The sequence below is a fragment of the Natator depressus genome, chromosome 3 (genome assembly GCF_965152275.1).
Source record: "Natator depressus isolate rNatDep1 chromosome 3, rNatDep2.hap1, whole genome shotgun sequence".
NCBI lineage: Eukaryota > Metazoa > Chordata > Testudines > Cheloniidae > Natator > Natator depressus.
In genome coordinates, this window is record NC_134236.1 from 58282563 (window position 1) to 58307461 (window position 24899).

The window sequence follows — 24899 nt, forward strand, 5'->3', positions numbered from 1 at the left end:
CCTCAGCATGTAAAATATTAATTATAATTAATTTTCATCTTAAACAGAAAATAAGGAACCATTTTGCTTTTAAGTCTGTTTTTCAGTTACATTCTTCTTTTAAAAGCATGTATAGTAAATATAATTTGGTACATTAGTGACATTATGTGGCATAATTTTTCAGACAAGAATCTGAATTTAGAAAATCCATACCAAAATTTAAATGCATTTCTGAAAAATAATAATAATCTCATTGACTCATAAATATATTGCATGTTGGAGAAGTCATGGATAAAGAATTCAGAAGACTGACCTTCAGGAAACTAATAGTTATTCAGGTATATTATTTTTAGCTAATCTGTTTGGCAGAAGACAATTGATGTGTCCCCTGAATCATGCTGTGTTTAATAGATTTCATAGCCTTCATTTATTCAAAATGGAATGAGCTTCTATTTTTTTATGTTGTGTATAATTTTAGAAAATATTTTATAGCATATATGTAAAACAAAGGCACATTAATTTAATTCATGATTATGATGATTTAATAAGAAGTTATTACTTATATAGCACCATATATATGCATTGTACGTTATTAAACAGGGAAGGGCAGAGTCCATCTCCTAAAGAACTTACTGTCAAAATTAGGACAAGATTAGGAGGTGATAACTACACAGGTAAGGCTCAGAGAGGGAAATGTAAAAGTAAAGACAAAATGATCGTACAGTTACTTAGGGTACGTGTATGCTGCAAAACAACCTCCAGCATAGGGAGTCTCAAAGACTGGTTTAATTGACTTGGGTTTGTGGGACTTGCACTGCAGGTCTAAAAATAGCAGTGCAGATACTTTGGCTTGGGCCTTCGCCCGGGCTCTGAGATCCTCCCCCCCAATGGGTTTCAGAGCCCAGAGTCCAGCCTGAGTGGGAACATCTACAGGGCCATTTTTAGCTCTGTAGTGTGAGCCCCTGTGATGTAAAGGAGAAGGTGGAGGACTAGTAGATGGGATCAGGAAGGGGATTTCAGGTATAATGGTTGCACACAAAAAAGCATGGAGGAGGAAATGGAAGATCACACAGAGTTTGTCTTTTCTAAGATTTTAATCATGTTAGTTAACATGTTAAAACAATTAAAAATCCGGCTGTGAAATCCAGGTCTTGCTGAAATCAATGGAAATTTTGCCATTAACATCAATGGAGCCAGAATTTCACCCCAGTGTAGAAAAGCCCAAAAGGGACACTCAGATAAGCACCTTCAAGTGTGGGATAGGAGATAAACAGTTATGTCAAAGGAGCCAAGTTGTGGAGGGCCTTGAAGGGGAGAGAGAGAGGGTGTTGAATTTAATTTAGGATGCATTTGGGAGCCAGTAAAAATTTTTGGTGAGTTGTTGGTCGGGAGCGGAGGGAAATACAGTTGCAGTGGTGGACAAAGTAAATATTTTTTTCAGGAGATGAGTTAGAGGTGAAAATAAGGCAAGTTTCAGGAAGGCCAAAGAGGTAGAGATTGCGGTAGTCCAGGTGTGAGCTCATCAAAGCCTGTACAAGTAGTAGTAATAGAGAGGAATGTTCATATTTTGGAGATAAAATTGGCATGATTTAGTGACAGTGACAGTGTCTGTGTCAGTATACAGAGAGACAAGTTAAGAATGACCCAAATATTTAGTATCTGTAGGACACGGAGTATAGTGAAATTGTCAACAGTAAAGGAGGAAAGAGGTGGCATAACATGTATTTGGGCTGGTGGGCGGACACCAAAAAAGATGTGTCAGAGACAATCAGAGTTCTCAGTCTGAATGGGGGGAAAGGTGTGGAGAGGAAGACATAAGGATAATTAAAGCCATGTGAATGGATGAAATTGCCTAGGGTAGAGTTTAGAGGGTAAAATTGAATGGAAGAGGTTGAACAGCAATCAAAAGAGATGCTGAAGAAACAATTTGAAGAAACAGCCATAATAAAGGTTAACGTGAAGGTTAGAAATGGAGAGCAGCCCTTGGATGAGAACCTAACCTCTTCTCTGCCCCCTTTACTCCAGATAAACTGCTGAGAGCAGCATAAAGAGTCCAAAAGCCCTATATCCAGCTGAGTAAGATCCCTTCAGTGCGGGCGGTACACTATACAGCCATAAGGCTCCCTCCCAAGGGCCTATATCAAGGCTTGGCATAAGAAGAGTGTGGGGATGGGGCTGGGAGGGGGAGAGGGGCTGCACCAAGTTACACGGAGGGCCTCTCCTGACCCTGGAGCTGCCCAGGATTGGGAGGGTTCAAAAGTGGTTTAAAGCCACTTTAGCGCCTACCCCACCTTCTGAGCTGCAAGTTCTATGCTATGCTTCATAGAGGTGTAACCCACACACTTCCCCGGGTGTGGTGCTCTGTCCCATCTAGTGGTACCGAGACCACTTAGATTAGAGAGAGACCATGTACAGAGAGATTAATGAGAGAGAATAATGAGTCTAGGATGGAAGAATCCCATACACCGCTATAGGCTGGGGACTGACTGGCTAAGCAGCAGTTCTGCAGAAAAGGACCTGGGGATTACAGTGGATGAGAAGCTGGATATCAGTCAACAGGTATATTGCCAAGAAGGCTAACAGCATATTGGGCTGCATTAGTAGGAGCATAGCCAGCAGATCGAGGGAAGTGATTATTCCCCTCTGTTCGGCACTGGTGAGGCCACATCTGGAGTACTGTGTTCAGTTTGGGGCCTCCCACTACAGAAAGGATGTGGACAAATTGGAGAGTCCAGTGGAGGGCAACAAAAATTATTAGAAGCTGGGGCACATGACTTAAAAAGAGAGGCTGAGGAAACTGGGCTTGTTTAGTATGCAGAAGAGAAGAGTGAGGGGGGATTTGATAGCAGCCTTCAACTACCTGAAGGGGGGTTCCAAAGAGGATGGAGCTTGGCTGTTCTCAGTGGTGGCAGATGACAGAACAAAGAGCAATGGTCTGAAGTTGCAGTGCGGGAGGTCTGCAACTTAGGAAACACTATTTCACTAGGAGGGAGGTGAAGCACTGTAATGGGTTACCTAGGGAGGTGGTGGAATCTCCATTCTTAGAGGTTTTTAAGGCCCGGCTTGACAAAGCCCTGGCTGGGATGATTTAGTTGGTGTTGGTCCTGCCTTGAGCAGGGGGTTGGATTAGATAACCTTCTGAGGTCTCTTCCAACCCTAATCTTCTATGATTCTGTGCTCTATAGCTTTGGCTAAGAGCTTTTAGTGGCTTTTAGTTCATGCAGTAAAGGCTTATGCATTTAGTTCCAGAGGTCTCAGGTTCGATCCTACCAACCAACGACCGGCGTCTATCGGTGTTACAGAGGCATAGGGCAGAATCTCACCCCTTCAATAAATGGTCATTGGATGAAATCTTGAACAAGGGCAGGTGAAGTGAAGTAAAAGGAATGGAAGCTGGATTGTAGGAGATCAAAAAGATAGTAAGAGAAGGGAACAGGAATACCCAGCGTGCTTGAGAGTTTAGCAATGAAGAGAGAGAAGGAGATGGGGATTGCATTTAGAGAGGGAGATGGATTAAGAGATAGTGATTGATGTTAGCAGAGACAAGTGTGTATTTTGCCAGAAGAGAGAAAGTGATTGAGGTCATGGGGGTGGGGTCAGCATTAGGAAAGGAGCAGAGAAGATCAGGAGGTAGGATGGGATAGGATCAAGAAAGCAGATTGAAGGGGATGGTGGTTAAGAGAAGCTTGCACACTTCAGAGTCAGATACCAGGATAAAGCAGAAAAGAGTGAGAGGCATGGACAAAAGGGGTTTGAAGAGAACCTAGAAGGGAGTTCACGCTGGGTGGTATCCATTATAACTTTGAAAAAATCAACAAGATCCTGGGAAGTGATGGAAATGGAGGAAGCAGCTGGGAGAGGGCTTAAGAAAACAGATGGGAAGAGGTGATGAGAGTTTGGGCAAGAGACACAATATAAAGTTTTTTTGTCAAGGAAGATGGCCAGGCTAAATGAAAATGCCTCGACCCAGATCCTGGTGTGGATTTGCAGAGACTCTGGCCTATATTTCCTACTCACAGAAAGACAGGCTGGGGGACCATAGAGTGTGAGATGTGCCTGCTGGTGGAATCTCTCAGGAAGCAGGTGGGAGAGCTACAGGAGGAGGTGGCTAGGCTGAAGAGCATTCGTGCACACGAGGATTTCCTTGACAATATTCATATGGAGACTTCCAAGGCTGAGGACACTATCCAGCTAGAGAGGACTGCTGTCATGCCACCGGGGGAGGAGGATAAGGCTCTGGTACAGGGAGGACACTGGCTGCTGGTTACTTCTGGCAGCAGGCATTGCTCCACCCCTACTCCCAACCCACCCACCATGGTGATGGAAAACCGATATGCTGCCCTGGCAATGAGCGATGAGGAATCACCCCCAAAAGGTGGAGGAGGAGAAGTCATGTACCCCCAAGGCTGGGAGTATCACAGCCACCACTCCCAGGAGGAAACATAGGTTAGTGGTGGTTGGAGACTCTCTTCTAAGGGGGACGGAGGCACCCATCTGTCTCCCTGACATGGCATCCTGGGAGATACGCTGCCTACCAGGGGCCTGTATCTGAGATGTTACGGATGGATTGTTGAGGATCATCCGGCCCTCTGACTACTAACCCATGCTACTCATCCGTGTGGGCACTAATGATATGCGAGGTATGACCCTCAGCAGATCATAAGTGACGATAGGGCTCTGAGAGTAAGGGTGAGGGAGTTGGGAGCACAGGTGGTGTTCTTTTCAGTCTTTCCCATCAAGGGTAGGGGCCTCAGGAGAGACAAATGCATCCTGGAGGTGAATGCGTGGCTGCAAGGATGGTGTCGCAGGAGGGCTTCAGCTTCCTTGACCAGGGGGTGCTGTTCCAGGAAGAAGGACTGCTAAACAGAGATGGGGTCCACCTATCGAGGAAGGGGAAGAGCATATTTGGCTACAGACTGGCTAAACTAGTGAGGAGGGCTTTAAACTAGGTTCGACAGGGCAGGTGACCAAAGCCCACAGGTAAGTCAAAAACAAGGAGACCTGGGAGAAGGGTCGGAATCTGGGGGAAGCATGGGCTGTTATAGCAGAAATAAGGGAAAAACAAGACAAAACTGGGGGGGTAAAAATCAAATCAGTATCTTAGATGTCTGTATACTTATGCGAGAAGTATGGGGAATAAGCAGGAAGAATTTGAAATGCTAGTAAATAAACACAACTATGACATAGTTGGCACCACGGAGACTTGGTGGGTTAATACACGACTGGAATATTGGTATAGAAGGATACAGCTTGCTCAGGAAGGACAGGCAGGGAAAAAAAAGGGAGGAGGTGTTGGGTTATATATAAAAAATGTACACACTTGGACCGAGGTTGAAATAGAAATAAGAGACAGACTTGTTGAAAGTCTCTGGGTAAGGATAAAAGGTTGATGTCATGGTAGGGGTCTACTACAGATCACCAAGCCAAGAAGAAGAGATGGATGAGGTTTTTTTAAAACAACTAACAAAATCATCCAAAGCACAGGACTTGGTGGTGATGGGGGACTTCAACCAGTGGTGAGCTGGAGCTGGTTCGCACTGTTTTGCTGGAACCGGTTGTTAAATTTAGAAGCCCTTTTAGAACCAGTTGTTCCCCCCAAGGGACAACCGGTTCTAAAAGGGCTTCTAAATTTAACAACCCGCCAAAAGTGGCGCCTTAGGCACCAACTCCATGGGTGCTCCGGGGCTGGAGCACCCACGGGGAAAATTTGGTGGGTGCAGAGCCCCCACCGGCAACTCCCTGCCCTGCACCCGGCCCCATCTCACATCCATTCCGCCTCTACCTCCGCCCCTGAGTTACGCTCCGCCCAGCTCTGCTTCTCCTCCCCCAGCTTCCCGCGAATCAGCTGTTTGCGCGGGAAACCTGGGAGGGCTGAGAAGCAAGTGGCGGCTTTGCGCTCAGGCCCAAGAAGTCGGAGCGGAGGGGAGCTGGGGCGGGGGGGGTGCGAGGAGGGCCACCCGCACCACAGCAGGTAACCCAGAGGAGCGGGAGTGTGCAGGGGAACTGCTCCCCGCCCCAGCTCACCTCTGCCTCCCTGGGCCTGAATGTGAAGCCACTGCTTGCTTCTCAGCCCTCTCAGGGTTCCCACGCGAACAGCTGATTCACGGGAAGCCGGGGGGGTGGTGTGGCAGAGAAGCAGAGTGCGGTGGCGCGTTCAGAGGCGGAGGTGAGGGGAGCTGGGGCTGGGCACGGGGCGGGGTGGGGAGCTGCCGGGGGGGTGGTCTGCACCCACCAAATTTTCCCAGTGGGTGCTCCAGCCCCAGAGCACCCACGGAGTTGGTGCCTAAGGTGCCACTTTTGATGTAACCATGGGGGGAGCGGCCGCTCTCCCGTTCCCCGCTAGCTATGCTATCCTGCCCCTAGGAGCCAGAAGGACCTGCCGGATGCTTCGTGGGAGCTGCCCCAGGTAAGCAACACCAGGACTCCCCATCTCGCCCCCCGGCAGGTCCCTCTGGCTCTTAGGGGCGGGGTGGGCACGCACTACGGTGGCCCACGAGACCCTCCTGCCTGGTTCTGGGGGCAATCAGGGGACAGGGGAGGGGGGTGGATGGGGCAGCGGTCCGGTGGGGGGCATCAAGGAACGCGGGGGGTTGGATGGGGCAGGAGTCCTGGGGGTCGGGGGTGGGCCACGAGCCCCTCGTGGGGTGAGGAGGGAACCGGTTGTTAAGATTTTGGCAGCTCATCACTGACTTCAACCATCCAGACATCTGTTGGGAAAATAACACAGCAGGGCACAGATTATCCAGCAAGTTCTTGGAGTGTATTGGAGATTTTTTTTTATTTCAGAAGGTGGAGAAAGGTACTGGGGGGAGGCTGTTCTAGATTTGATTTTGACAAATAGGGAGGAACTGGTTGAGAATTTGAAAGTGGAAGGCAACTTGGGTGAAAGTGATCAAGAAATGGTAGAGTTCATGATTCTAAGGAGTGGTAGGAGGGAGAACAGCACAATAAAAACAATGGATTTCAAGAAGGCAGACTTTAGCAAACTCAGGGAGTTGGTAGGTAAAATCCCCTCGGAAGTAAGTCTAAGGGGAAAAACAACTGGAGACAGTTGGCAGTTTTTCAAAGACACATTATTAAGGGCACAAGAGCAAACTATCCCACTGTGTAGGATAGATAGGAAATATGGCAAGAGTCGACCCTGTCTTAACCAGGAGATCTTCAATGATCTAAAACTCAAAAAAGAGTCCTACAAAAAGTGGAAACTAGGTCAAATTACAAAGGATGAATATAAACAAATAACACAAGTATGTAGGGACAAAATTAGAAAAGCCAAGGCACAAAACGAGATCAAACTAGCTAGGGACATAAAAGGAAACAAGAAAACATTCTACAAATACATTAGAAGCAAGAGGAAGACCCAGGACAGAATAGGCCCATTACTCAATGACGGGGGAAAGACAATAACAGAAAATGTGGAAATGGCAGAGGTACTTCTTTGTTTCGGTTTCTACCAAGAAGGTTGGTGGCGATTGGCCGTCTAACATAGTGAATGCCAGTGAAAATGAGGTAGGTTCAGAGTCTAAAATAGGGAAAGAATAAGTCAAAAATTACTTAGACAAGTCAGATGTCTTCAAATCTCCAGGACCTGATGAAATGCATCCTAGAATACTCAAGGAGCTGACTAAGGAGATATCGGAGCAATTATCTTTGAAAAGTCATGGAAGACGAGAGATATTCCAGAAGACTGGAAAAGGGCAAATATAGTGCCCATCTATAAAAAGGGAAATAAGGACAATCGGGTAATTATAGACTAGTCAGCTTAACTTCTGTACCCGGAAAGATAATGGAGAAAATAATTAAGCAATCAATTTGCAAACACCTGGAAGATAATAAGGTGATAAATGACCATCAGCATGGATTTGTCAAGAACAAATCATGTCACACCAACCCGATTCCTTTATTTGATAGGATAACAAGCCCTGTTAGGGGGAAGGTGGTAGCTGTGGTATACCTTGACCTTTAGTAAGGCTTTTGATACTGTCTTGCATGACCTTCTCATAAACAAACTAGGGAAATACAACCTAGATGGAGCTACTTTAAGGTGGGTGCATAACTGGTTGGAAAATCATTCCCGGAGAGTAGTTATCAGTGGTTCATAGTCATGCTGGAAGGGCATAATGAGTGGGGTCCAGCAGGGATTGGTTCTGGGTCCGTTTCTGTTCAATATCTTCATCAATGATTTATATAATGGCATAGAGAGTACACTTATAAAGTTTGCGGACGATACCAAACTGGGAGGGGTTGCAAGTGCTTTGGAGGATAGGATTAAAATTCAAAATGCTCTGGACAAACTGGAGAAATGGTTTGAAGTAAATAGGATGAAATTCAATAAGGACAAGAAACAATGGGCTTAAATTGCAGCAGGGGCGGTTTAGGTTGGACATTAGGAAAAACTTCCTAACTGTCATAGTGGTTAAGCACTGGAATAAATTGCCTAGGGAGTTTGTGGAATCTCCATCATTGGGGATTTTTAAGAGCAGGTTGGACAAACACCTGTCAGGGATGGTCTAGATAATACTTAGTCCTGCCTTGAGTGCATATCCTCTCAAGGTCCTTTCCAGTTCTATGATTCTATGAAAAGAGGACATTCATAGTGGAGAAAATTCACAGTCTCTGGATTTGTTAACAGAGAGGTTTTGAGGTGTGGTCTATGGGTAGCTGGCTAGTCAGATGGTGCAGATAAAATCATTTTAACTGTATTCCTAATACTAATTTTCTCTATAAGCAACTGCCTATTTGCCGGAGGGGTCATTGCAAATGGGAGGTGGTAGTCTCTGTAACTGTGACAGGAGGGGAGATACTCCTGCTGATCATGAAGGAGGGGAAGTGTCCATGAGATAATCTTTGTACTAAAGTGTATTCTGATCTACGGAAAAGTATAAGAACCCCTTTTCTAATACAAGGAGTTCAGGAGTCTAATGAAATCCAGTGGAAAACAACTTGTGCTAAAAGCTTATCAATACATGAAGGTCCATATGAAATTCTTGTCAGAAGTCTTTATATATATTGTGCATGTGTCTCCATGGTTCTTACAGAGCCCTCTCACCCAAAGGAAGGGATTTACAGTGGTTGCTGCAAAAAAGTTGACGTTTTCTAACAGTGCCATACAGTAGTGGTGTATCAGAGGGCTTGTCTACTCAGGGACACTCCGAAAATTTAATCCAAATTAGCTAAAGATTAATTAAAAGTGGATTAGTTAGACTGCATTAAACCCCTATGTGGACACTCTCATTCAGAATTAAAATGACCTTAATTCAGTTTAGTTTAATTGTCCATGCGAGGGATTAACGAATCCACTTTAAATTGAAACCTTTAAAATAAGCCAAATTAAAGTCATTTTGATTCTGAATGAGGGGGTTTAATGTAGGGGGTTCATGTTCTGAAAATGGGTTTCCACTTTAAATCCACATTACATTCACACCTTTAGCTAATTTGATTAACCTTCCTGAGTGCTCCTGGGTAGACAAATGCTTAGATACAGCAATTGTTACCAATGCTAAAAATAGTAGAGTTAACTTCTAATGGCAACCACTATACTTCAAGCAATGTCTATCTAAGTTTTCTCTGCCAAAAGACCTGGACACAGGTTGCCAACAATACCTTGCATTGTGGCATCCCACATACCTGGGTACATTGACAAGGGTTCCTTAAATAGATGGCTGTACTGTAGCCACAGAATACAACATTGTTCAAAGAAGGAAGTTGCAAACCTTTGAAAGGCTGCCATCATAATGGGTGTACACATGCAGTGGTAGTGAGGTGATATACTTATTCTCTATTGGTTGCAATAAGGGTTCAAGCTGGAAAATGATTTAATTTTTAATCCCCTTTGCCCTGCAGCTTTCCTCTTCAGTAGGTGGCTTTCCAAAGAGCTTACACTTGCCTGCAAGAGTGGGGGGATGTTGGTAAGCAGCCACTGCCACTTTATAGAGAGCAGAAGGGGCTGCAAAAAGTACTTACACATTCATATGATGTGAGGTACTGATACTGGAAGTGTTCATCCTAAGGATGGTCCTTAGCTCTTCCTTAAGGAATTGGGGACTGAATTTGGTCATGCTTAAGTATTTTTGGTTCATATGAATGGGCCACAACAATTTTGTTACTAACCTGCTTTGATATTATTATTTATTAGCTGTATTGTGCCAAGCGCTTTATACTGTACAGATACATATAAAGAGCATCTCCCAAGAACTTACTATGTAAATAGAGCATTACAAATAATGAGGTGAAACAAAAGCAAAGTGCTAAAATTGTTATAGTTGGTCCATGACTTGTTATTTCCATGTTATATATAAAAAAACCCAACAAAACATGGTTTGTTCCTGTTACAGTGTGAACTAAGGAATCTTACACCTTCTTCATGCTCCTTTTGTTTAGCATAGTGTTAATTTTAATCTTATCTTCCTTTCATTCACTTTTACTCTAGTCCAACTCTTCTTTTTCCTGGTGTTAGTCCTGTCATTTCTTAATACCTTTCTCACCCCCGACCCACACCCACTGCAGTTACTTCATTCTATTATAAGTGAGAAAGAAAGAGCCAGTCAGATGAGATCCATAACTGGTACCAGGTGTTCCAGTATAGTTTACAGGGTTTAAAGTCCAGGTTCACGAGTGAGGTCTCAGCCTCTCCTGCCCTCAGCAACAAAGCAGCTTCTGTTGCTGCTCCTCACTGATGGTAGATGGAGTCTGCTGTGACCAGGGGAAAGGAAGGGGCTTCATAAGCTCATACACTTCCTCCTCCTGTCACTGTCTGGTGGTAGTGAGAGCATTTCTGCTAGTTCAAGAGATGGGGGAGATCCAAGTCTCATGATTTTCCTGCTTCCAATTGCAGCAGGATGACAACAGCTACTGCTTTCTGATAGTTCAATTGAGCAAGACAGGTATACAGACTGATTCTTATGGCCTACCCACCTATAGGTAGGGCCCTACCAAATTCACAGTCCATATTGGTCAATTTCATGGTCATAGGATTAAAAAATCATAATTTCACAGTGTTGTAATTGTAAGTGTCTTGACCCAAAAAGGAGATTTGGGTGGGATCACAAGATTGTTGTAGGGGGGGGTGCAGTACTGCTACCCTTACTTCTCAGCTGCTGCTGACAGCAGCGCTGCCTTCAGAGCTGAGCATCTGGAGAGTGGCAGCTGCTGGCTGGGATCCCAGCTCTGAAGGCAGAGATGCTGCCAGCAGCAGCGTAGAAGTAAGCATGGCTTGGTATGGTATTGCCACCCTTACTTCTGTGCTCTTGCCTGCAGAGCTGGGCCATCAGTCAGCAACTGCCGCTCTCCGGCCACCCAGCTCTGAAGGCAGTGCGGAAGTAAGGGTGGCAATACTGTGACCCCCACCCCAAATTAACCTTGTGACCCCTCTGCAGCACCCTTTTGGGTCAGGACCCCCAATTTGAGAAACACTGGTCTCCCCCATGAAATCCGTATAGGGTAAAAGCATATGAAAGGCCAGATTACACGGGGGGGACACCAGATTTCCTGGTCCATGACACGTTTTTCATGGCCGTGAATTTGGTAGGGCTCTACCTATAGGAGCAACATCTCTTGTTGCTCACCATGCAGATCTTGTGTTGCAGTTAGGAGGTTGTCATTAATGGTCCTCGGAGCTGGGAAGAAGTCTTGCCCAATCGTCTGGCTCATGTCACTCCTGTTAGAAAAGAGACATTAATAAACTTGATGCACACTGACATTGGGATCAACTGTTATCTATTGAGTCACAGGCATGTGATGTTTTCTCCCTAAGGGAGATTGACTGTTCAAACAGAGCATACTGTTTTGTTTAGTGGGAGTTGAATCTCTGAAAAGCTGCTTACTGGAGCTCAAGTGAGCCTTATGAAAGATCCAGACTCAGGGATGTGTGTTTCTGTGAGATTAGGCATAAATAGTATCAAAATGGTTTTAACTTTTCTCCTCTTTAAAACTTTGAAATAGTTCTAAAATCTGTTTATGAAATCCCTTTGTGTATACTTATCTCTGTTGAAATTTTTGTCTGCATTAGAGATGTACCTAAACCATTAAGTTTTGGTCTGGAGTTTGAGACAAATTTGCTTTAAATTTGGGATGTTTGTAATTGGAATACAAATGTACTCTTTAAATTTTAAATATTGCTAAACTACTTGTCAATATAAAATATAATGTACAGTAATGTGAAGAATTACTAAAATGTAAAAGGTGCACATGAATGTTTTCCTGCACAAAAATCTTTATTAAAAGACAAAGTTGAAAATGTCTTAACATTTACTGCAGTTGACGCCCACTCCGCCATTTTAAGCCTTCCAAGTATACTCTTATTTTTAAAAAAATATCCAAATATCTTGTAAATGCCACTTCTGTTTTACCCCAAAGTTGCAAAACATTGTCTATTATTGTAAAATGTGTCTTGACAAATTTCAATTAGCTCTGCTTGGTTTTATGAGATTTGGAAGGTGGGGAGTGAACATTGAGTGTCTCTGTAAACTCGAAAGCTTGTCTCTCTCTCACCCACAGAAGTTGGTCCAATAAATGATTTTACCTCACACACCTTGTCTCTCTAAAGCTAGTCCTGTTACTCATGAAGACTCTGTTTGTGAGGGAAGATGGCAAACCAGCTGATGTTTAAGTTTTTTTGTGTTGATAGTGAGTTTGTGCTAATTTTCTGTCTAGTGGTCTGAAGGATGTGGATACAGTTTTCCTTCATTTTGCACAAAAGAGCTGTAGAACATTTTCAGAATTGCTCTTGCATTTCAGCTTTGCAATTCAGATAAACCCATCATTTTTGCTATTTACCTCAGATCTGCCCTGCTGATTTAATTGTAGGGCTTCACCCCAAATGGTAAAATTTGCTGATAGGATGGTCATAACTATTATTAGGGAGACATATTTGAAGGAGTCACTACTTTGTTGCTGAAGATATCCGTTATCCTTATTTTGAAGGGATCTTTTCCGTAACAACCAGTCTTAGATACTTATAAATCAAGTGGGATATATCGTAGTGCTGGGAGTTGGGAGGGATAGGATTGGGTGTTATAATGAAATAGATGAGGATAGTCAGTTTTGTTTATTTCCACGTTCTGATTGAAGACTGGGGCATATACTATTCATCAAGTATTCTATCAATTTATTCCAGTTAAACTGATAAAATTACAAATCAACTCTGTCTCCCATAGTCCAGTAATATTAATTACACAGTAGAAAACATAATAACAGAGAATATATTTTATTATTGACAGGACACAGCATTTTGAATTTTTTCTTCAGGAAGTAGATTTTGATGAGTATGCATTTATCTGTTTCATTCCATCATTAATCATAGGTAAAATATGAGTTGTAATGTAATGTATTTTTTTCATCATATACCTAGGAGTAAGTCATGATCGTTGATCATTAATTCCTTTGACATTTTCTGTAATGTAGAAAAATCTCCTGCACAACTTTTTAATATGCTTATTTTCATAGTACATCATTTGTTTGAATTGCTCCATGGTTTTACATTTGGATGGGTGTTTTAAAAATCTGTTTTAAAGTAGTAGTTAAAGCTTTCCTATAAGTTACTCATTTGGTAATTAGAAACATGCTCTTTTGTAAACTTCCTGAAATTGTTCTTGTTGCTTTACAATTTTTGCTCATGGAGACCGCAATAAGAGAGTAAAGGCATGCGCGCACACACACACAACAATAAGAAGAAAAATGTCATTGTGTATATGTAACCAAAAGTTTTTTTTTGGTTCATGGGACCCGGGGATCTGGGGGTCATAGTGGATCACAAGCTAAATATGAGTCAACATTGTAACACTATTGTAAAAATAAGCAAACATAATTCTGGGATTAGCAGGAGTGTTGTAAGCAAGACACAAGAACATAAGAACATAAGAATTACATGGGTTTTAAATCAGATCAGAACTTAGTCCAATGCAGTTTATAAGAACATAAGAACGGCCATAATGGGTCAGACCAAAGGTCCATCTACGCCAGTATCCTGTCTTGCAACAGTGGCCAATGCCAGGTGCCCCAGAGAGAATGAACAGAACAGGTAATGATCAAATGATTCTTCCCCTGTCACCCATTCCCATCTTCTGGCAACCAGAGGCTAGGGACACCATACCTGCCCATCCTGGCTAATAGCCATTGATGGACCTATCCTCCATGAACGTATCTAGTTCTTTTTTTAACCCTGTTATAGTCTTGGCCTTCACAACATTCTCTGGCAAGGAGTTCTATGGGTTGACTGTGCATTGTGTGAAAGAATACTTCCTTTTGTTTGTTTTAAACCTGCTGCCTATTAATTTCATTTGGTGACCCCTAGTTCTTGTGTCATGAGAAGTAGTAAACAACACTTCCTTATCTACATTCCCTACACCAGTCATGATCTTATAGACCACTATAATATCTCCCCTTAGCCGTCTCTTTTCCAAGATCAACAGTCCCAGTCTTATTTATCTCTCCTCATACAGAAGCCGTTCCATACCCCTAATCATTTTTGTTGCTCTTTTCTGAACCTTTTCCAATTCCAGTATATCTTTTTTGAGATGGGACGACCACATCTGCACACAGTATTCAAGATGTGGGCGTACCATGGATTTATATAGAGGCAACATGATATTTTCTGTCCTATTTTCTATCCCCTTCTTAATTATTCCCAGCATTCTGTTCGCTTTTTTGACTGCTGCTGCAAATTGAGTGGATGTTTTCAGATAATTATCCACAATGACTCCAAGATCTCTTTCTTGAATGGTAACAGCTAATTTAGACCCCATCATTTTATATGTATAGTTGGGATTATGCGTTACATTACAGTGTGCATTACTTTGCATTTATCAACATTAAATTTCATCTGCCATTTTGTTGCCCAGTCACCCAGTTTTGAGATATCCTTTTGTACCTCTTCGCAGTCTGTCTGGGTCTTAACTATCTTGAATAGTTTTGTATCATCTGCAAATTTTGCCACCTCACTGTTATCCTTTTTTCCAGATCATTTATGAATATGTTGACTAGGACTGGTCCCAGAACAGACCCCTGGGAGACACCACTATTTATCGTTCTCCATTCTGAAAACTGACCATTTATACCTAGACTTGTTTCCTATCTTTTAACCAGTTACCAATCCATGAGATCACCTTCCCTCTTATCCCGTGGCAGCTTACTTTGCGTAAGAGCCTTTGTTGAGGGACCTTGTCAAAGACTTTCTGAAAATCTAAGTATACTAACTATATCCACTGGATCCCCCTGGTCAACATGCTTATATAACGCCTCAAAGAATTCTAGTAGATTGGTGAGGCATGATTTCCTTTTACTAAAACCATGTTGACTCTTCCTCAACAAATTATGTTCATCTATATGTCTGACAATATTGTTCTTTATTATAGTTTCAATCAGTTTGCCTGGTACTGAAGTCAGGCTTACAGGCATGCAATTGCCAGGATCACCTCTGGAGCCCTTTTTAAAAATTGGCGTCACATTAGCTATCCTCCAGTCATCTGGTACAGAAGCTGATTTAAATGATAGGTTACAAACCACAGTTAGTAGTTCTGCAATTTCACATTTGAGTTCCTTCAGAACTCTTGGGTGAATACCATCTGGTCCTAGTGACTTATTGCTGTTTAATTTATCAATTTGTTCCAAAACTTCCTCTAATGATACCTCAATCTGGGACAGTTCCTCAGATTTGTTGCCTAAAAAGAATGACTCAGGTTTGGGAATCTCCCTCACCTCCTCAGCTGTGAAGACCGATGCAAAGAATTCATTTAGTTTCTCCGCAATGGCCTTATCGTCCTTGAGTGCGCCTTGAGCATCTCGATCGTCCAGTGGCCCCACTGGTTGCTTAGCAGGCTTCCTGCTTCTGATGGACTTAAAAAAAAAAGTTGCTATTACTTTTTGAGTCTTTGGCTACCTGTTCCTCAAATTCTTTTTTGGCCTTCCTAACTGTATTTTTACACTTCATTTGCCAGGGTTTATGCTCTGTTCTATTTTCCTCACTAGGATTTAACTTCCACTTTTTAAAAGATGCCTTTTTGCTCTCACAGTTTCTTTTATTTTATTGTTTAGCCACGGTGGCACTTTTTTGGTTCTCTTGCTAGATTTTTTTAATTTGGGGTATACATTTAAGTTGAGCCTCCATTATGGTGTCTTTAAAAAGTTTCCACGCAGCTTGCAGAGATTTCACTTTTGGCACTGTACCCTTTAATTTCTGTTTAACTAACCTCCTCATTTTTGTGTAGTTCCCCTTTCTTCAATTAAATGCTACAGTGTTGGGCTGCTGTGGTGTTTTTCCTGCCACAGGGATATTAAATTTAATTATATTATGGTCATTATTACAGGTGGTCCAGCTATATTCACCTCTTGGACCAGATCCTGTGATCCATTTAGGATTAAATCAAGAATTAAATCTCCTCTGGTGGGTTCCAGGACCAGCTGCTCCAAGAAGCAGTCATTTAAGGTGTCAAAAAACGTTAGCTCTGCATCCTGTCCTGAGGTGACATGTACCCAGTCAATATGGGGATAATTGAAATCCCCCATTATTATTATTGAGTTTTTTATTTTAATAGCCTCTCTAATCTCCCTGAGCATTTCACAGTCACTATCACCATCCTGGTCAGGTGGTCAGTAATGTATCCCTACCACTATATTCTTATTATTAAAGCATGGAATTTCTATCCATAGAGATTCTATGGTACAGTTTGATTCATTTATGATTTTTACTTCATTTGATTCTATGCTTTCTTTCACATATAGTGCCACTCCCCTACCAGCATGACCTGTTCTATCCTTCCGATATATTTTGTACCCTGGTAATTCTTCCGCTGTACTCTGTACTTATTAGGCCTCAGCTGTAGTATTGTGTCCAGTTCTGAGTACCACATTTCAGGAAAGATGTGGACAAATTGGAGAAAGTCCAAAGAGGAACAACAAAAATTATTAAAAGTCTAGAAAACATGACTTATGAGGGGAGATTGGGTTTGCTTAGGTTGGAGAAGAGAAGACTGAGGGGGGAACACGATAACAGTTTTCAAGTATATAGCATGATTATAGTTTTCAAGTATATAAAAGGTTGTTAAAAGGAGAAAAATTTTTTCTTTAACCTCTGAGGATAGGACAAGAAGCAATTGGCTTAAATTACAGCAAGGATGGTTTAGGTTGGACATTAGGAAAAACAACCTAACTGTCAGGGTAGTTAAGCACTGAAATAAATTGCCTAGGGAGGTAGCGGAATCTCCATCATTGGAGATTTTTAAGATCAGGTTGGACGAACACCTGTCAGGGATGGTCTAGATATTTGGTCCTGCCCTGAGTGCAGGGAACTGGACTAGAAGACCTTTTGAGGTCCCTTCCAGGCCTACATTTCACTGATTATATAATACAAGAATGGTATAAAAAGGGGATTCAGGGTAGAGGAATAAAGTTGAACATGTCTGCATACAAAAGTTCTACTGCTTTAATTATACCATTGTGTGTGTGTGTGTATTTTATATATCTATATTTTCATACAGCTATATATACTTATATAAAAGAGCTTATACTAATGTAACTTATTCCCTTTCCCATACAGGAAGAACAAACTTTGCTGGTATAAGCACTTTTATACTGCTATAGTCACATCCACAGTATGGTTTTTAGTGATATAACTATTTCAGTAAAAAAAAATCACATCCCTAAAAGAGTTATATTGGCACAAAATTTGTGATTAGGCCAGGCCTTTGTCTGCCCTACAAGGGAAGGTTAAAAGAACTAGATATGTATAGCTTTGGTAAAAAGATTAAGAAATGATCTGGAAAAAACACAAATATTTGAAGAATGGAAATTATAGCAAAAGGATGGATTTGTTTGGAGTATTCTAAGACACTATAATTAGGAGTTAAAATAAGAAATTAAGTGTAAGGTAATTTAGCCTGGATGTTAAGAAAAATCACTTAATAAATTCTGCAGCTCAGTGTCTCCCACAATTCTGATAGGTATGAGCTATTCCCCTCCTGTCTGCAGTTTCCGGAGGCAGTTCAAAGCTATATCACAGCCCATGATAGCCATGCTCCTTGCTCCGGCCTGCTCCATATCTTCTGCTCTATAGCAGCTGTCAAGCAGTAGTTCACTTTGCATGTGACCTTTTTTTTTTTTTTTGCCAGCTTATGATTTTATCATTTTTTTTTTCGGGCAGTAGCGAGCAGCCATTTCTTTCTTCTCTCTCTCCTGGATCGTCTGTGGAGCAGTGAGGGTGCTCTTAGCCACCTGGAGCCAGCACTGCAGCCGCTCCCAGCTGAACTCCTCTGGCCCTGCTCAGGCATGGCAGAGCTGTTGTGCAAACACTGAGATAAATCCAAGCGGTGTTCTTTTTTTGAGGCAGCCTTTACAGATTATTTGGAGGATGAATCGTGCCCTGCCTGCTCTCAGCCAGCCAACCCGTGCATTGCTAGGACATGGGGCTCTGAGTCTGATGGGCATGTTGGGCCCCTCCCCCCCATCCCAAGAAGCCATGACTCCAATACAGAAAATCCTGATCTGGAGAAGCAGAGCAGAGAGAGATATTAAAGACAAGGACTTCAGCCAAAGAGGTAAGTCCTAGGGCAGAACAGGACTGGAAAGAAAAAAAAACCTTTGTGGGGCTTCAGATCCCATCCTACCCCCAAGTCCTAAAATGGGTCCTAGGTTACCTGGGGAGAGAAGCAGGGCTCTTACTTGCCTCCCCTTCTTCTCAACTCAAATCAGGGTATTCCAGCAATGAAACTCCATCCATGGGAAGGGTGAGTGGGACTCTAAGGGGGAGGACATGGAGGGAGACATATTCAGAGAATTCAAGGCAATGCATAAAGCAAGCCACACAAAAAATGCCCTTGCCACAGCCAGAAAGACCAAAAAACATAACAAAAAACAACAACCCCCCCACAAAAAAACCCTAAAAGAAAAATAAAAGTATAAAAAACCTAAGACGTATTCGTTCTCTGGTTCCAACACCTCCACTCCCCTGAGGAAGGGGAACTCTCAGATTCAGGCTCTGAGCAGGAGATGGAAAAATGCAACACAGGATTTTTTCCCTGAAATGTTTGAAACCATCTGCAGAAAGGGTGCACCAACAATCTAGATCTAACCTGATCAGGCACTAGATGACACGCATAAAGGGAAATACTTGCCTTCTAAATCCTTACCTGAGACAGCAATCCGACTGCACTCATCCTTCCAGGATGTGAGCAGAGAGAAACAGGAAACCCCTGATGTCAGTAAATGTATAAGTAGCCATGCACTTAGATGTTACAAGTTGCAAGAGCCAAAAAATGCCATTACAGATACACCAAAGGTCAATGCTGCAGTGGCATCTCTAGCAGAGGATATGGTAATCCAGTCTGAAGGGGATTTCTTTCCCAAAAGATCCTACTGGTAGAAAGGTGGAAGCTACCCTTAGAAGTGACTTTGAGCTTTTGCTGGCTACTCTTAGAGCGTCTCTGGCAGCTACATGCTTTGCAAGAGCCATCCTGACTTGCAGTCTGCATTTAAGAAAATTTCCCTACCAACAGTCTTTGTGACAGATACCTCAAAAGATGCTAAGAGATTTTTAAGCTGGGGCCATGGAATGTATGTCAGCAGCCAGACACCATACCTGGCTTTGTGCCTGAAAGGTTGACGCTCACTCCAAACAAATTCAGTGCTAATTTAAATTCACAGGTTCTCCCCTCTTTGGGGAAAAACTAGACAAAATAGTCACAGAAAGCGCTGCCAAACTGAGATAGTCCCTCTCTTTCCAACTCAGTGCTCTAATGAGGAACAACAAACCTAGCAACAGACAAAAAAGCTCCTTTCATCCATCCTAACAAGGATAACAGAGGAAAGGCACAGGTATATCAGGTAAAAATCCTGGAACTGGGGATCAGTTGGAAAATCCCAAGGGGGATCCATTGCCTCTGATAGCCCACCATCACAATAAATGAATGTGACTCCACCCAGACCTGAATCTAGGAGACAGAATTTCCCACTTCTCAGGCGAATGCTCTCAAATGACCACAGACAAATGGGTGAAAGAGAAGTGAGTTGTGGATACTCCCTTGAACTAAATTCCCCACCTCATCCAATCCCCCATCCCAAGCGACTCCATAAAATGTGAGCTGATATTAAATGAAATCTCACATCTCCTGGAAATAGGAGCAATATAAGGGGTTTCCTCAGAAGAAAGATTCTTAGGACTGTGCTCCATTTTTTTTCATTTTTTTTCATCCAGAAGCATATGGAGCGTCAGAGCCATCTTGGATGTCAAGCAGCTCAACAAATGGGTGAAGAAGGTGAGATTCTGTATGGATACCCTAGCTTCAACAGTAACATCTATGTCTTTTTCATTCTGTGGATCTAGCAGATGCACATCTCTTATGACATCACACCACACACTGCTGAGATTTGCGTACAGCACAGCCCACTACCAGTATTATATGCTCCCATTTTGTCAGCCCCTAGGGTTTTTACTAAGATGCTGGTGGTAATAATAGCCAGACTCAGGTCTCAGAGCACTCACCTGGATCCCTTCCTAGACGACATCTTGATCATTACTCTGACCAAAGCAGCAGCAAGTAGTGCCACAATGCGGACACTGGATCTGTTTCAAGCACGCAGATTTGTGATAAACACCAAGAAGAGCTCCTTGACTACCTCCACAAAGGAAGTTCACATGAGAACGGAAATAGACTATGATGTATGATGTATATGTATGATGTATATCAAAAAACAAAGTGGAACAAAGAGTATAATTCTACACACAGAAGCAATGGAGATAATGGAATTGGCAGTGAGATCTCTCCCTTCCATTGGAGCAATACATATAAAAGGAGAACTTTACCAAAAGGCAGAGTGGTGCCTGAATCAGGAAGTCTTCTCTCTGATTTTGCAGAAGTTTGGCCTTCTGGCAGTCGACTTGTTTGCCAGTCACAAGAACGCAATCAGCCAATGTACTTCACCAGGGAAGCAGACTCTCAAATTCCTGGGGATGGGTGCTCTTTCCTCAGATAGTTACAAGAACTCTTATATGTATTCCTTTCCTTTCCACTTTTGGGAAAGGTGATCCAGAAGATAAGGCAAGAAGCAGCAATGGTGATAGTGCTAGCTCCACAATGGCCAAGGAGACTATGGTTTTCCGATCTGATAGAACTGAAATTGGAACCACCATTGTAGCTATCAGTAAACCAGACATATTTTACCAAAGACCATTGCTCCATCCAGACCCAGTCTGTCTGCAGCTGACAGCCTGGCTATTGAGAGCGAAGAATTAACCATGCCAGGATTATCTTCCGAAGTGACTGGAACTCTCTTCTTCTCCAGGTGAACTTTAACCATAAAGGCTTATTCCTCCATCTGGACTAGGTTTAGCTCAGGGTGTCAAGAACACAACAATAATCCCAAGGATCCTGGTATCCCAATTATCTTGAACTTTCTTCAGGAAGGTATAGATAAGGGACTTTATAGCATGCCACGTGTCAGCTATAACCTCCTATTCACAGAGAACCCTCAGATATCCAGATTTCTTTGAGCAGTCAGACTGGCTAAACCTGTAGTTAGACCAATCTTTCCCAAGTAAGGCCTACCACCGGTGTTAAAAGCCCCACACTTAGCCAGGATGGGCAGGGATGCAAAACCATGCTGTGAAGTGTCCCTAGCCTCTGTTTGCTAGAAGCAGGAAATGGGTGACAGGGGATGGATCACTTGATGATTACCTGTTCTGTTCATTCCCTCTGAAGCACTTGGCATTGGCCACTGTCGGAAAACAGGATACTGGGCTAGATGGACCATGGATCTGACCCAGTATGGCCGTTCTTGTGTTCTTATGTTCCCACTCCCTTTTGAAACAATGATATCAATATTTTCATTCTACCGATCCATCAAAACCTGTTTTCTGATTCCCATCATGTCTGCTAGATAAGTTTCTGAACTGGCAACTGTACCCATGCAGGAACCTCATTGTGTGTTCCATAATGACAAGATGATGCTAAGAATTCCAGAATTTTTCTTGCCTAGGGTTAATTCATCTTTCCATGCCTCCCTTCATTCTGTCCAAACCCACCACATTTAGCAGTAAAGCTGTGGCACACTTTAGATTTTGAAGAGCGCTAACGATCTGTAGCAAGCACACCAAATCAACAAGATCGGGGTCCTTGTTAGTCTCCTTTCATCTGAAGTACCCACGGCTCAGGATATCCAGGCTATACTAGCTAGATGGATCAAGCTGTATATCTTAGAAACATATGAGGCATCAGTTACTCCTGTCCAGATGGCATCAAAGCGCACTCTGCAATATTTATGTTGACTTTGTGGGCAGAAGGAGCTTGTGCTTCCACTGCAGAGAAATGCAGGGCAGCAAGGTGGTCATTAGTTAACACCTTTATCAGGCACTGTAACATGGACTTTCTTTCCTCTGCAGAGGCCTCCTTTGCCAGGAAGCTTCAGGCAGTGGACCAGTAGTAGCTTTACAATTTTGGGCAATTAACTTAGGGAGGTCTTCCCTATTTCATTCTGTCTTTAATTCTCCCTACCTACTGCTGTTCACTGCTCGCTACTTCCCATATGTATCAGATTTGTGGGAGACACAGAGCTGCAGAATGGTAAATTCCTTACCCAATAATTTCCTTTCTGCTTGCAGTGTCTCCCACAATTCTACCCGCTCTGGTTCTCTTCCTAACCAAGGGACAGTGTTTAATTTTGACAGTTGTGCTTGTAGGCTGTAGCCAACACTACATAGTTTATTGTTTGGCATTTAAGTTATTGTTACTAATCATATTCTATGAGTTTTTACACAGCTATGGAATGAATCATCTGTCAGCAAGCCAGAGAAAAAGGCACGGTTAGTACAGGCTGAGCTACAGCCTTTGAACTGCCTCTGGAAATTAGAGACAGGAGAGTAATAGCCCATATGTATCAAAATTGTGGGAGACACTGCTAAGAGAAAGGAAATTATCAAGTAAGAAATTTATCATTCTCTTATAGGATGTGGTGGAAGTCCTGTTGCTAGTATTATTTATAATTTGGCATAATTATATAATTATAATCATAATACTACTTGTATTCTATTCTGTTCTATTCTTATAGATGGGACAGGTGCCAGGTTGTAGTTTAGGTTTCTGAATACTTTATAAGATGTTTTCAGTTGCTTATAACTTTCCCAAATATAAGCTGTTCACTGAAATTTTCCATTCCAGATGCCTGACTCAGGCTGAATATTTTTTTTGAGGGTGGGGGGATTTTTAATTAAAATAGTTCAGATATTTTCGGGAATGAGGTTTGGTAAAAATGTATTGCTTTGCCCATATTAAAAAAAATATTCCAATGGTTTTGTTGGGAAGCTTTAGCACCTCCATGCTTTAGGGGCCAGTGGCTTAACATTTGGCAGGAGGTGATTCTGATGTCAGGCCTTTTATCTACTCTGTGAAAACTTGCTAGAATATGGCCAAGTTATAAGCCTCTAAAAAAATTGGAGTTTGCCCATGCTCAGTTGAGACTTGTTTGAACTCGGTAGCTAAATTCTCCGAAGATTCCATCTATTCTGGGCATGCTCTGTCCCAAGCTGCAGGGACTAAGCAGGACTTTATCTGCAATTGCTCCTCTTCCCAGCTGCCAGAAGCTGCTGTGGCAGTGGGCACAAGAACTTTGACCATGGGAAATGGATCCCCCTGCTGGCGCCCAAGCAGTGGTCTCCATGCTCGTGCCCACGCAGGGTAGAGGAGGAGGAGGCAGCCTGACTGAAATGCAGAAGGTGAGAAACAGGAGAGGGGTGGGGACAAAGGCTGGACAAAGGGGAGCAGGAAGCGATAGGTATTTGATTTTGAGGGGAATTAAGAGCAGGCCAAGAGGGAGGAGCAAGGCCAGGAGCAAAGGCGGGAAGAACACTTGGGTGGGGAGATAGAAACATCACAGGAGAGGGTCAAGAGCACAAGGAGGTGAACAGGAGAGAGGGAAGGAGCAGATGAGTCCAGGTCATGGTCAGGGCAGGAGGAAGGAGAGATGGGGGGGGAGGAAGGAAGACATGAGCAGAAGCTTGGGGATGGGAGGGACGGGGCAGGAAGGATAAGAGCAGAGGGACAGAGATAGGAGTGTGGGCACAGGCAGGAACCAAGTGGGATAGCAGTGGAAGGTGGGGTACAACCTCCGTTCAGCTCCCTTGTGCATATTACATGATCACATCAATTTTTTTCCATAGGACCCCTGCCTCTTTTAGTCCACATAATTGGCATCCAGACACCTGTAAGAGAATGAAATCCATAGACATAATAAACTAAGAAAAATGCAGTATATAGACATTTGAGGACTCTGAGGTGTGGAATTTACTGAAAATCCAACTATATATAAAACACATTGTACTGACATGGGGAAGTGAGGAAGGAATTGGAATTTGTGGTCCAGCAGCTTCAGTTTTTCAGTAGTCTGATACTATGGCTAACACTTGTTAGAAATGTACTACATTATACAAAGTTTTTAACATTTGTTACAGTAAAAGAAGGTCACCGAGACACAAATTTGAGATTGTATTAACAAGTTATGAAATAATTTCATGGTAGGGATTTGTAACCCCTTGGTATTGGGCTGGTTTATTGCTCCGGTTAAAGCAATTTGAATGAACACATTGTTTTGAGAAATCCCAAGTCCTAGTGATGGGATTATGCAGTATATAAAACATGACACAAGCCACATTGAGATGTGAAGATAAAAATATAAAGTTTTTGTTGTTGATGTTGTTGTTGTTGGTAAGAAAAGTTACTGTTGTTAACATTATATTTAGTTTTTGGTTTTGTTTCAGTCACTGATATCCCATTTTGTTTGGATGTTTATTTCTATGTATCAGTAACAGTAATGATCTAAAAGTGTTCTTCACTTATATAGTTATACTTTCTAAAAGTTAATAAAAGCACCTAGGCATTTTGTCTAAAGTGTGTCTAAAAAGTAGATTGGGATTTTCTGAATTAAAATACATATTAGAAGTG

General features: G+C 42.6%; 1 protein-coding gene across 41 annotated transcripts in view; it reads left to right on the plus strand.

Moving 5' to 3' along the window:
- Positions 1-24899, plus strand: part of RIMS1 (regulating synaptic membrane exocytosis 1) — a 490703-nt gene that overhangs the window by 255463 nt on the left and 210341 nt on the right. The gene's annotated exons all lie outside the window — the stretch shown is intronic.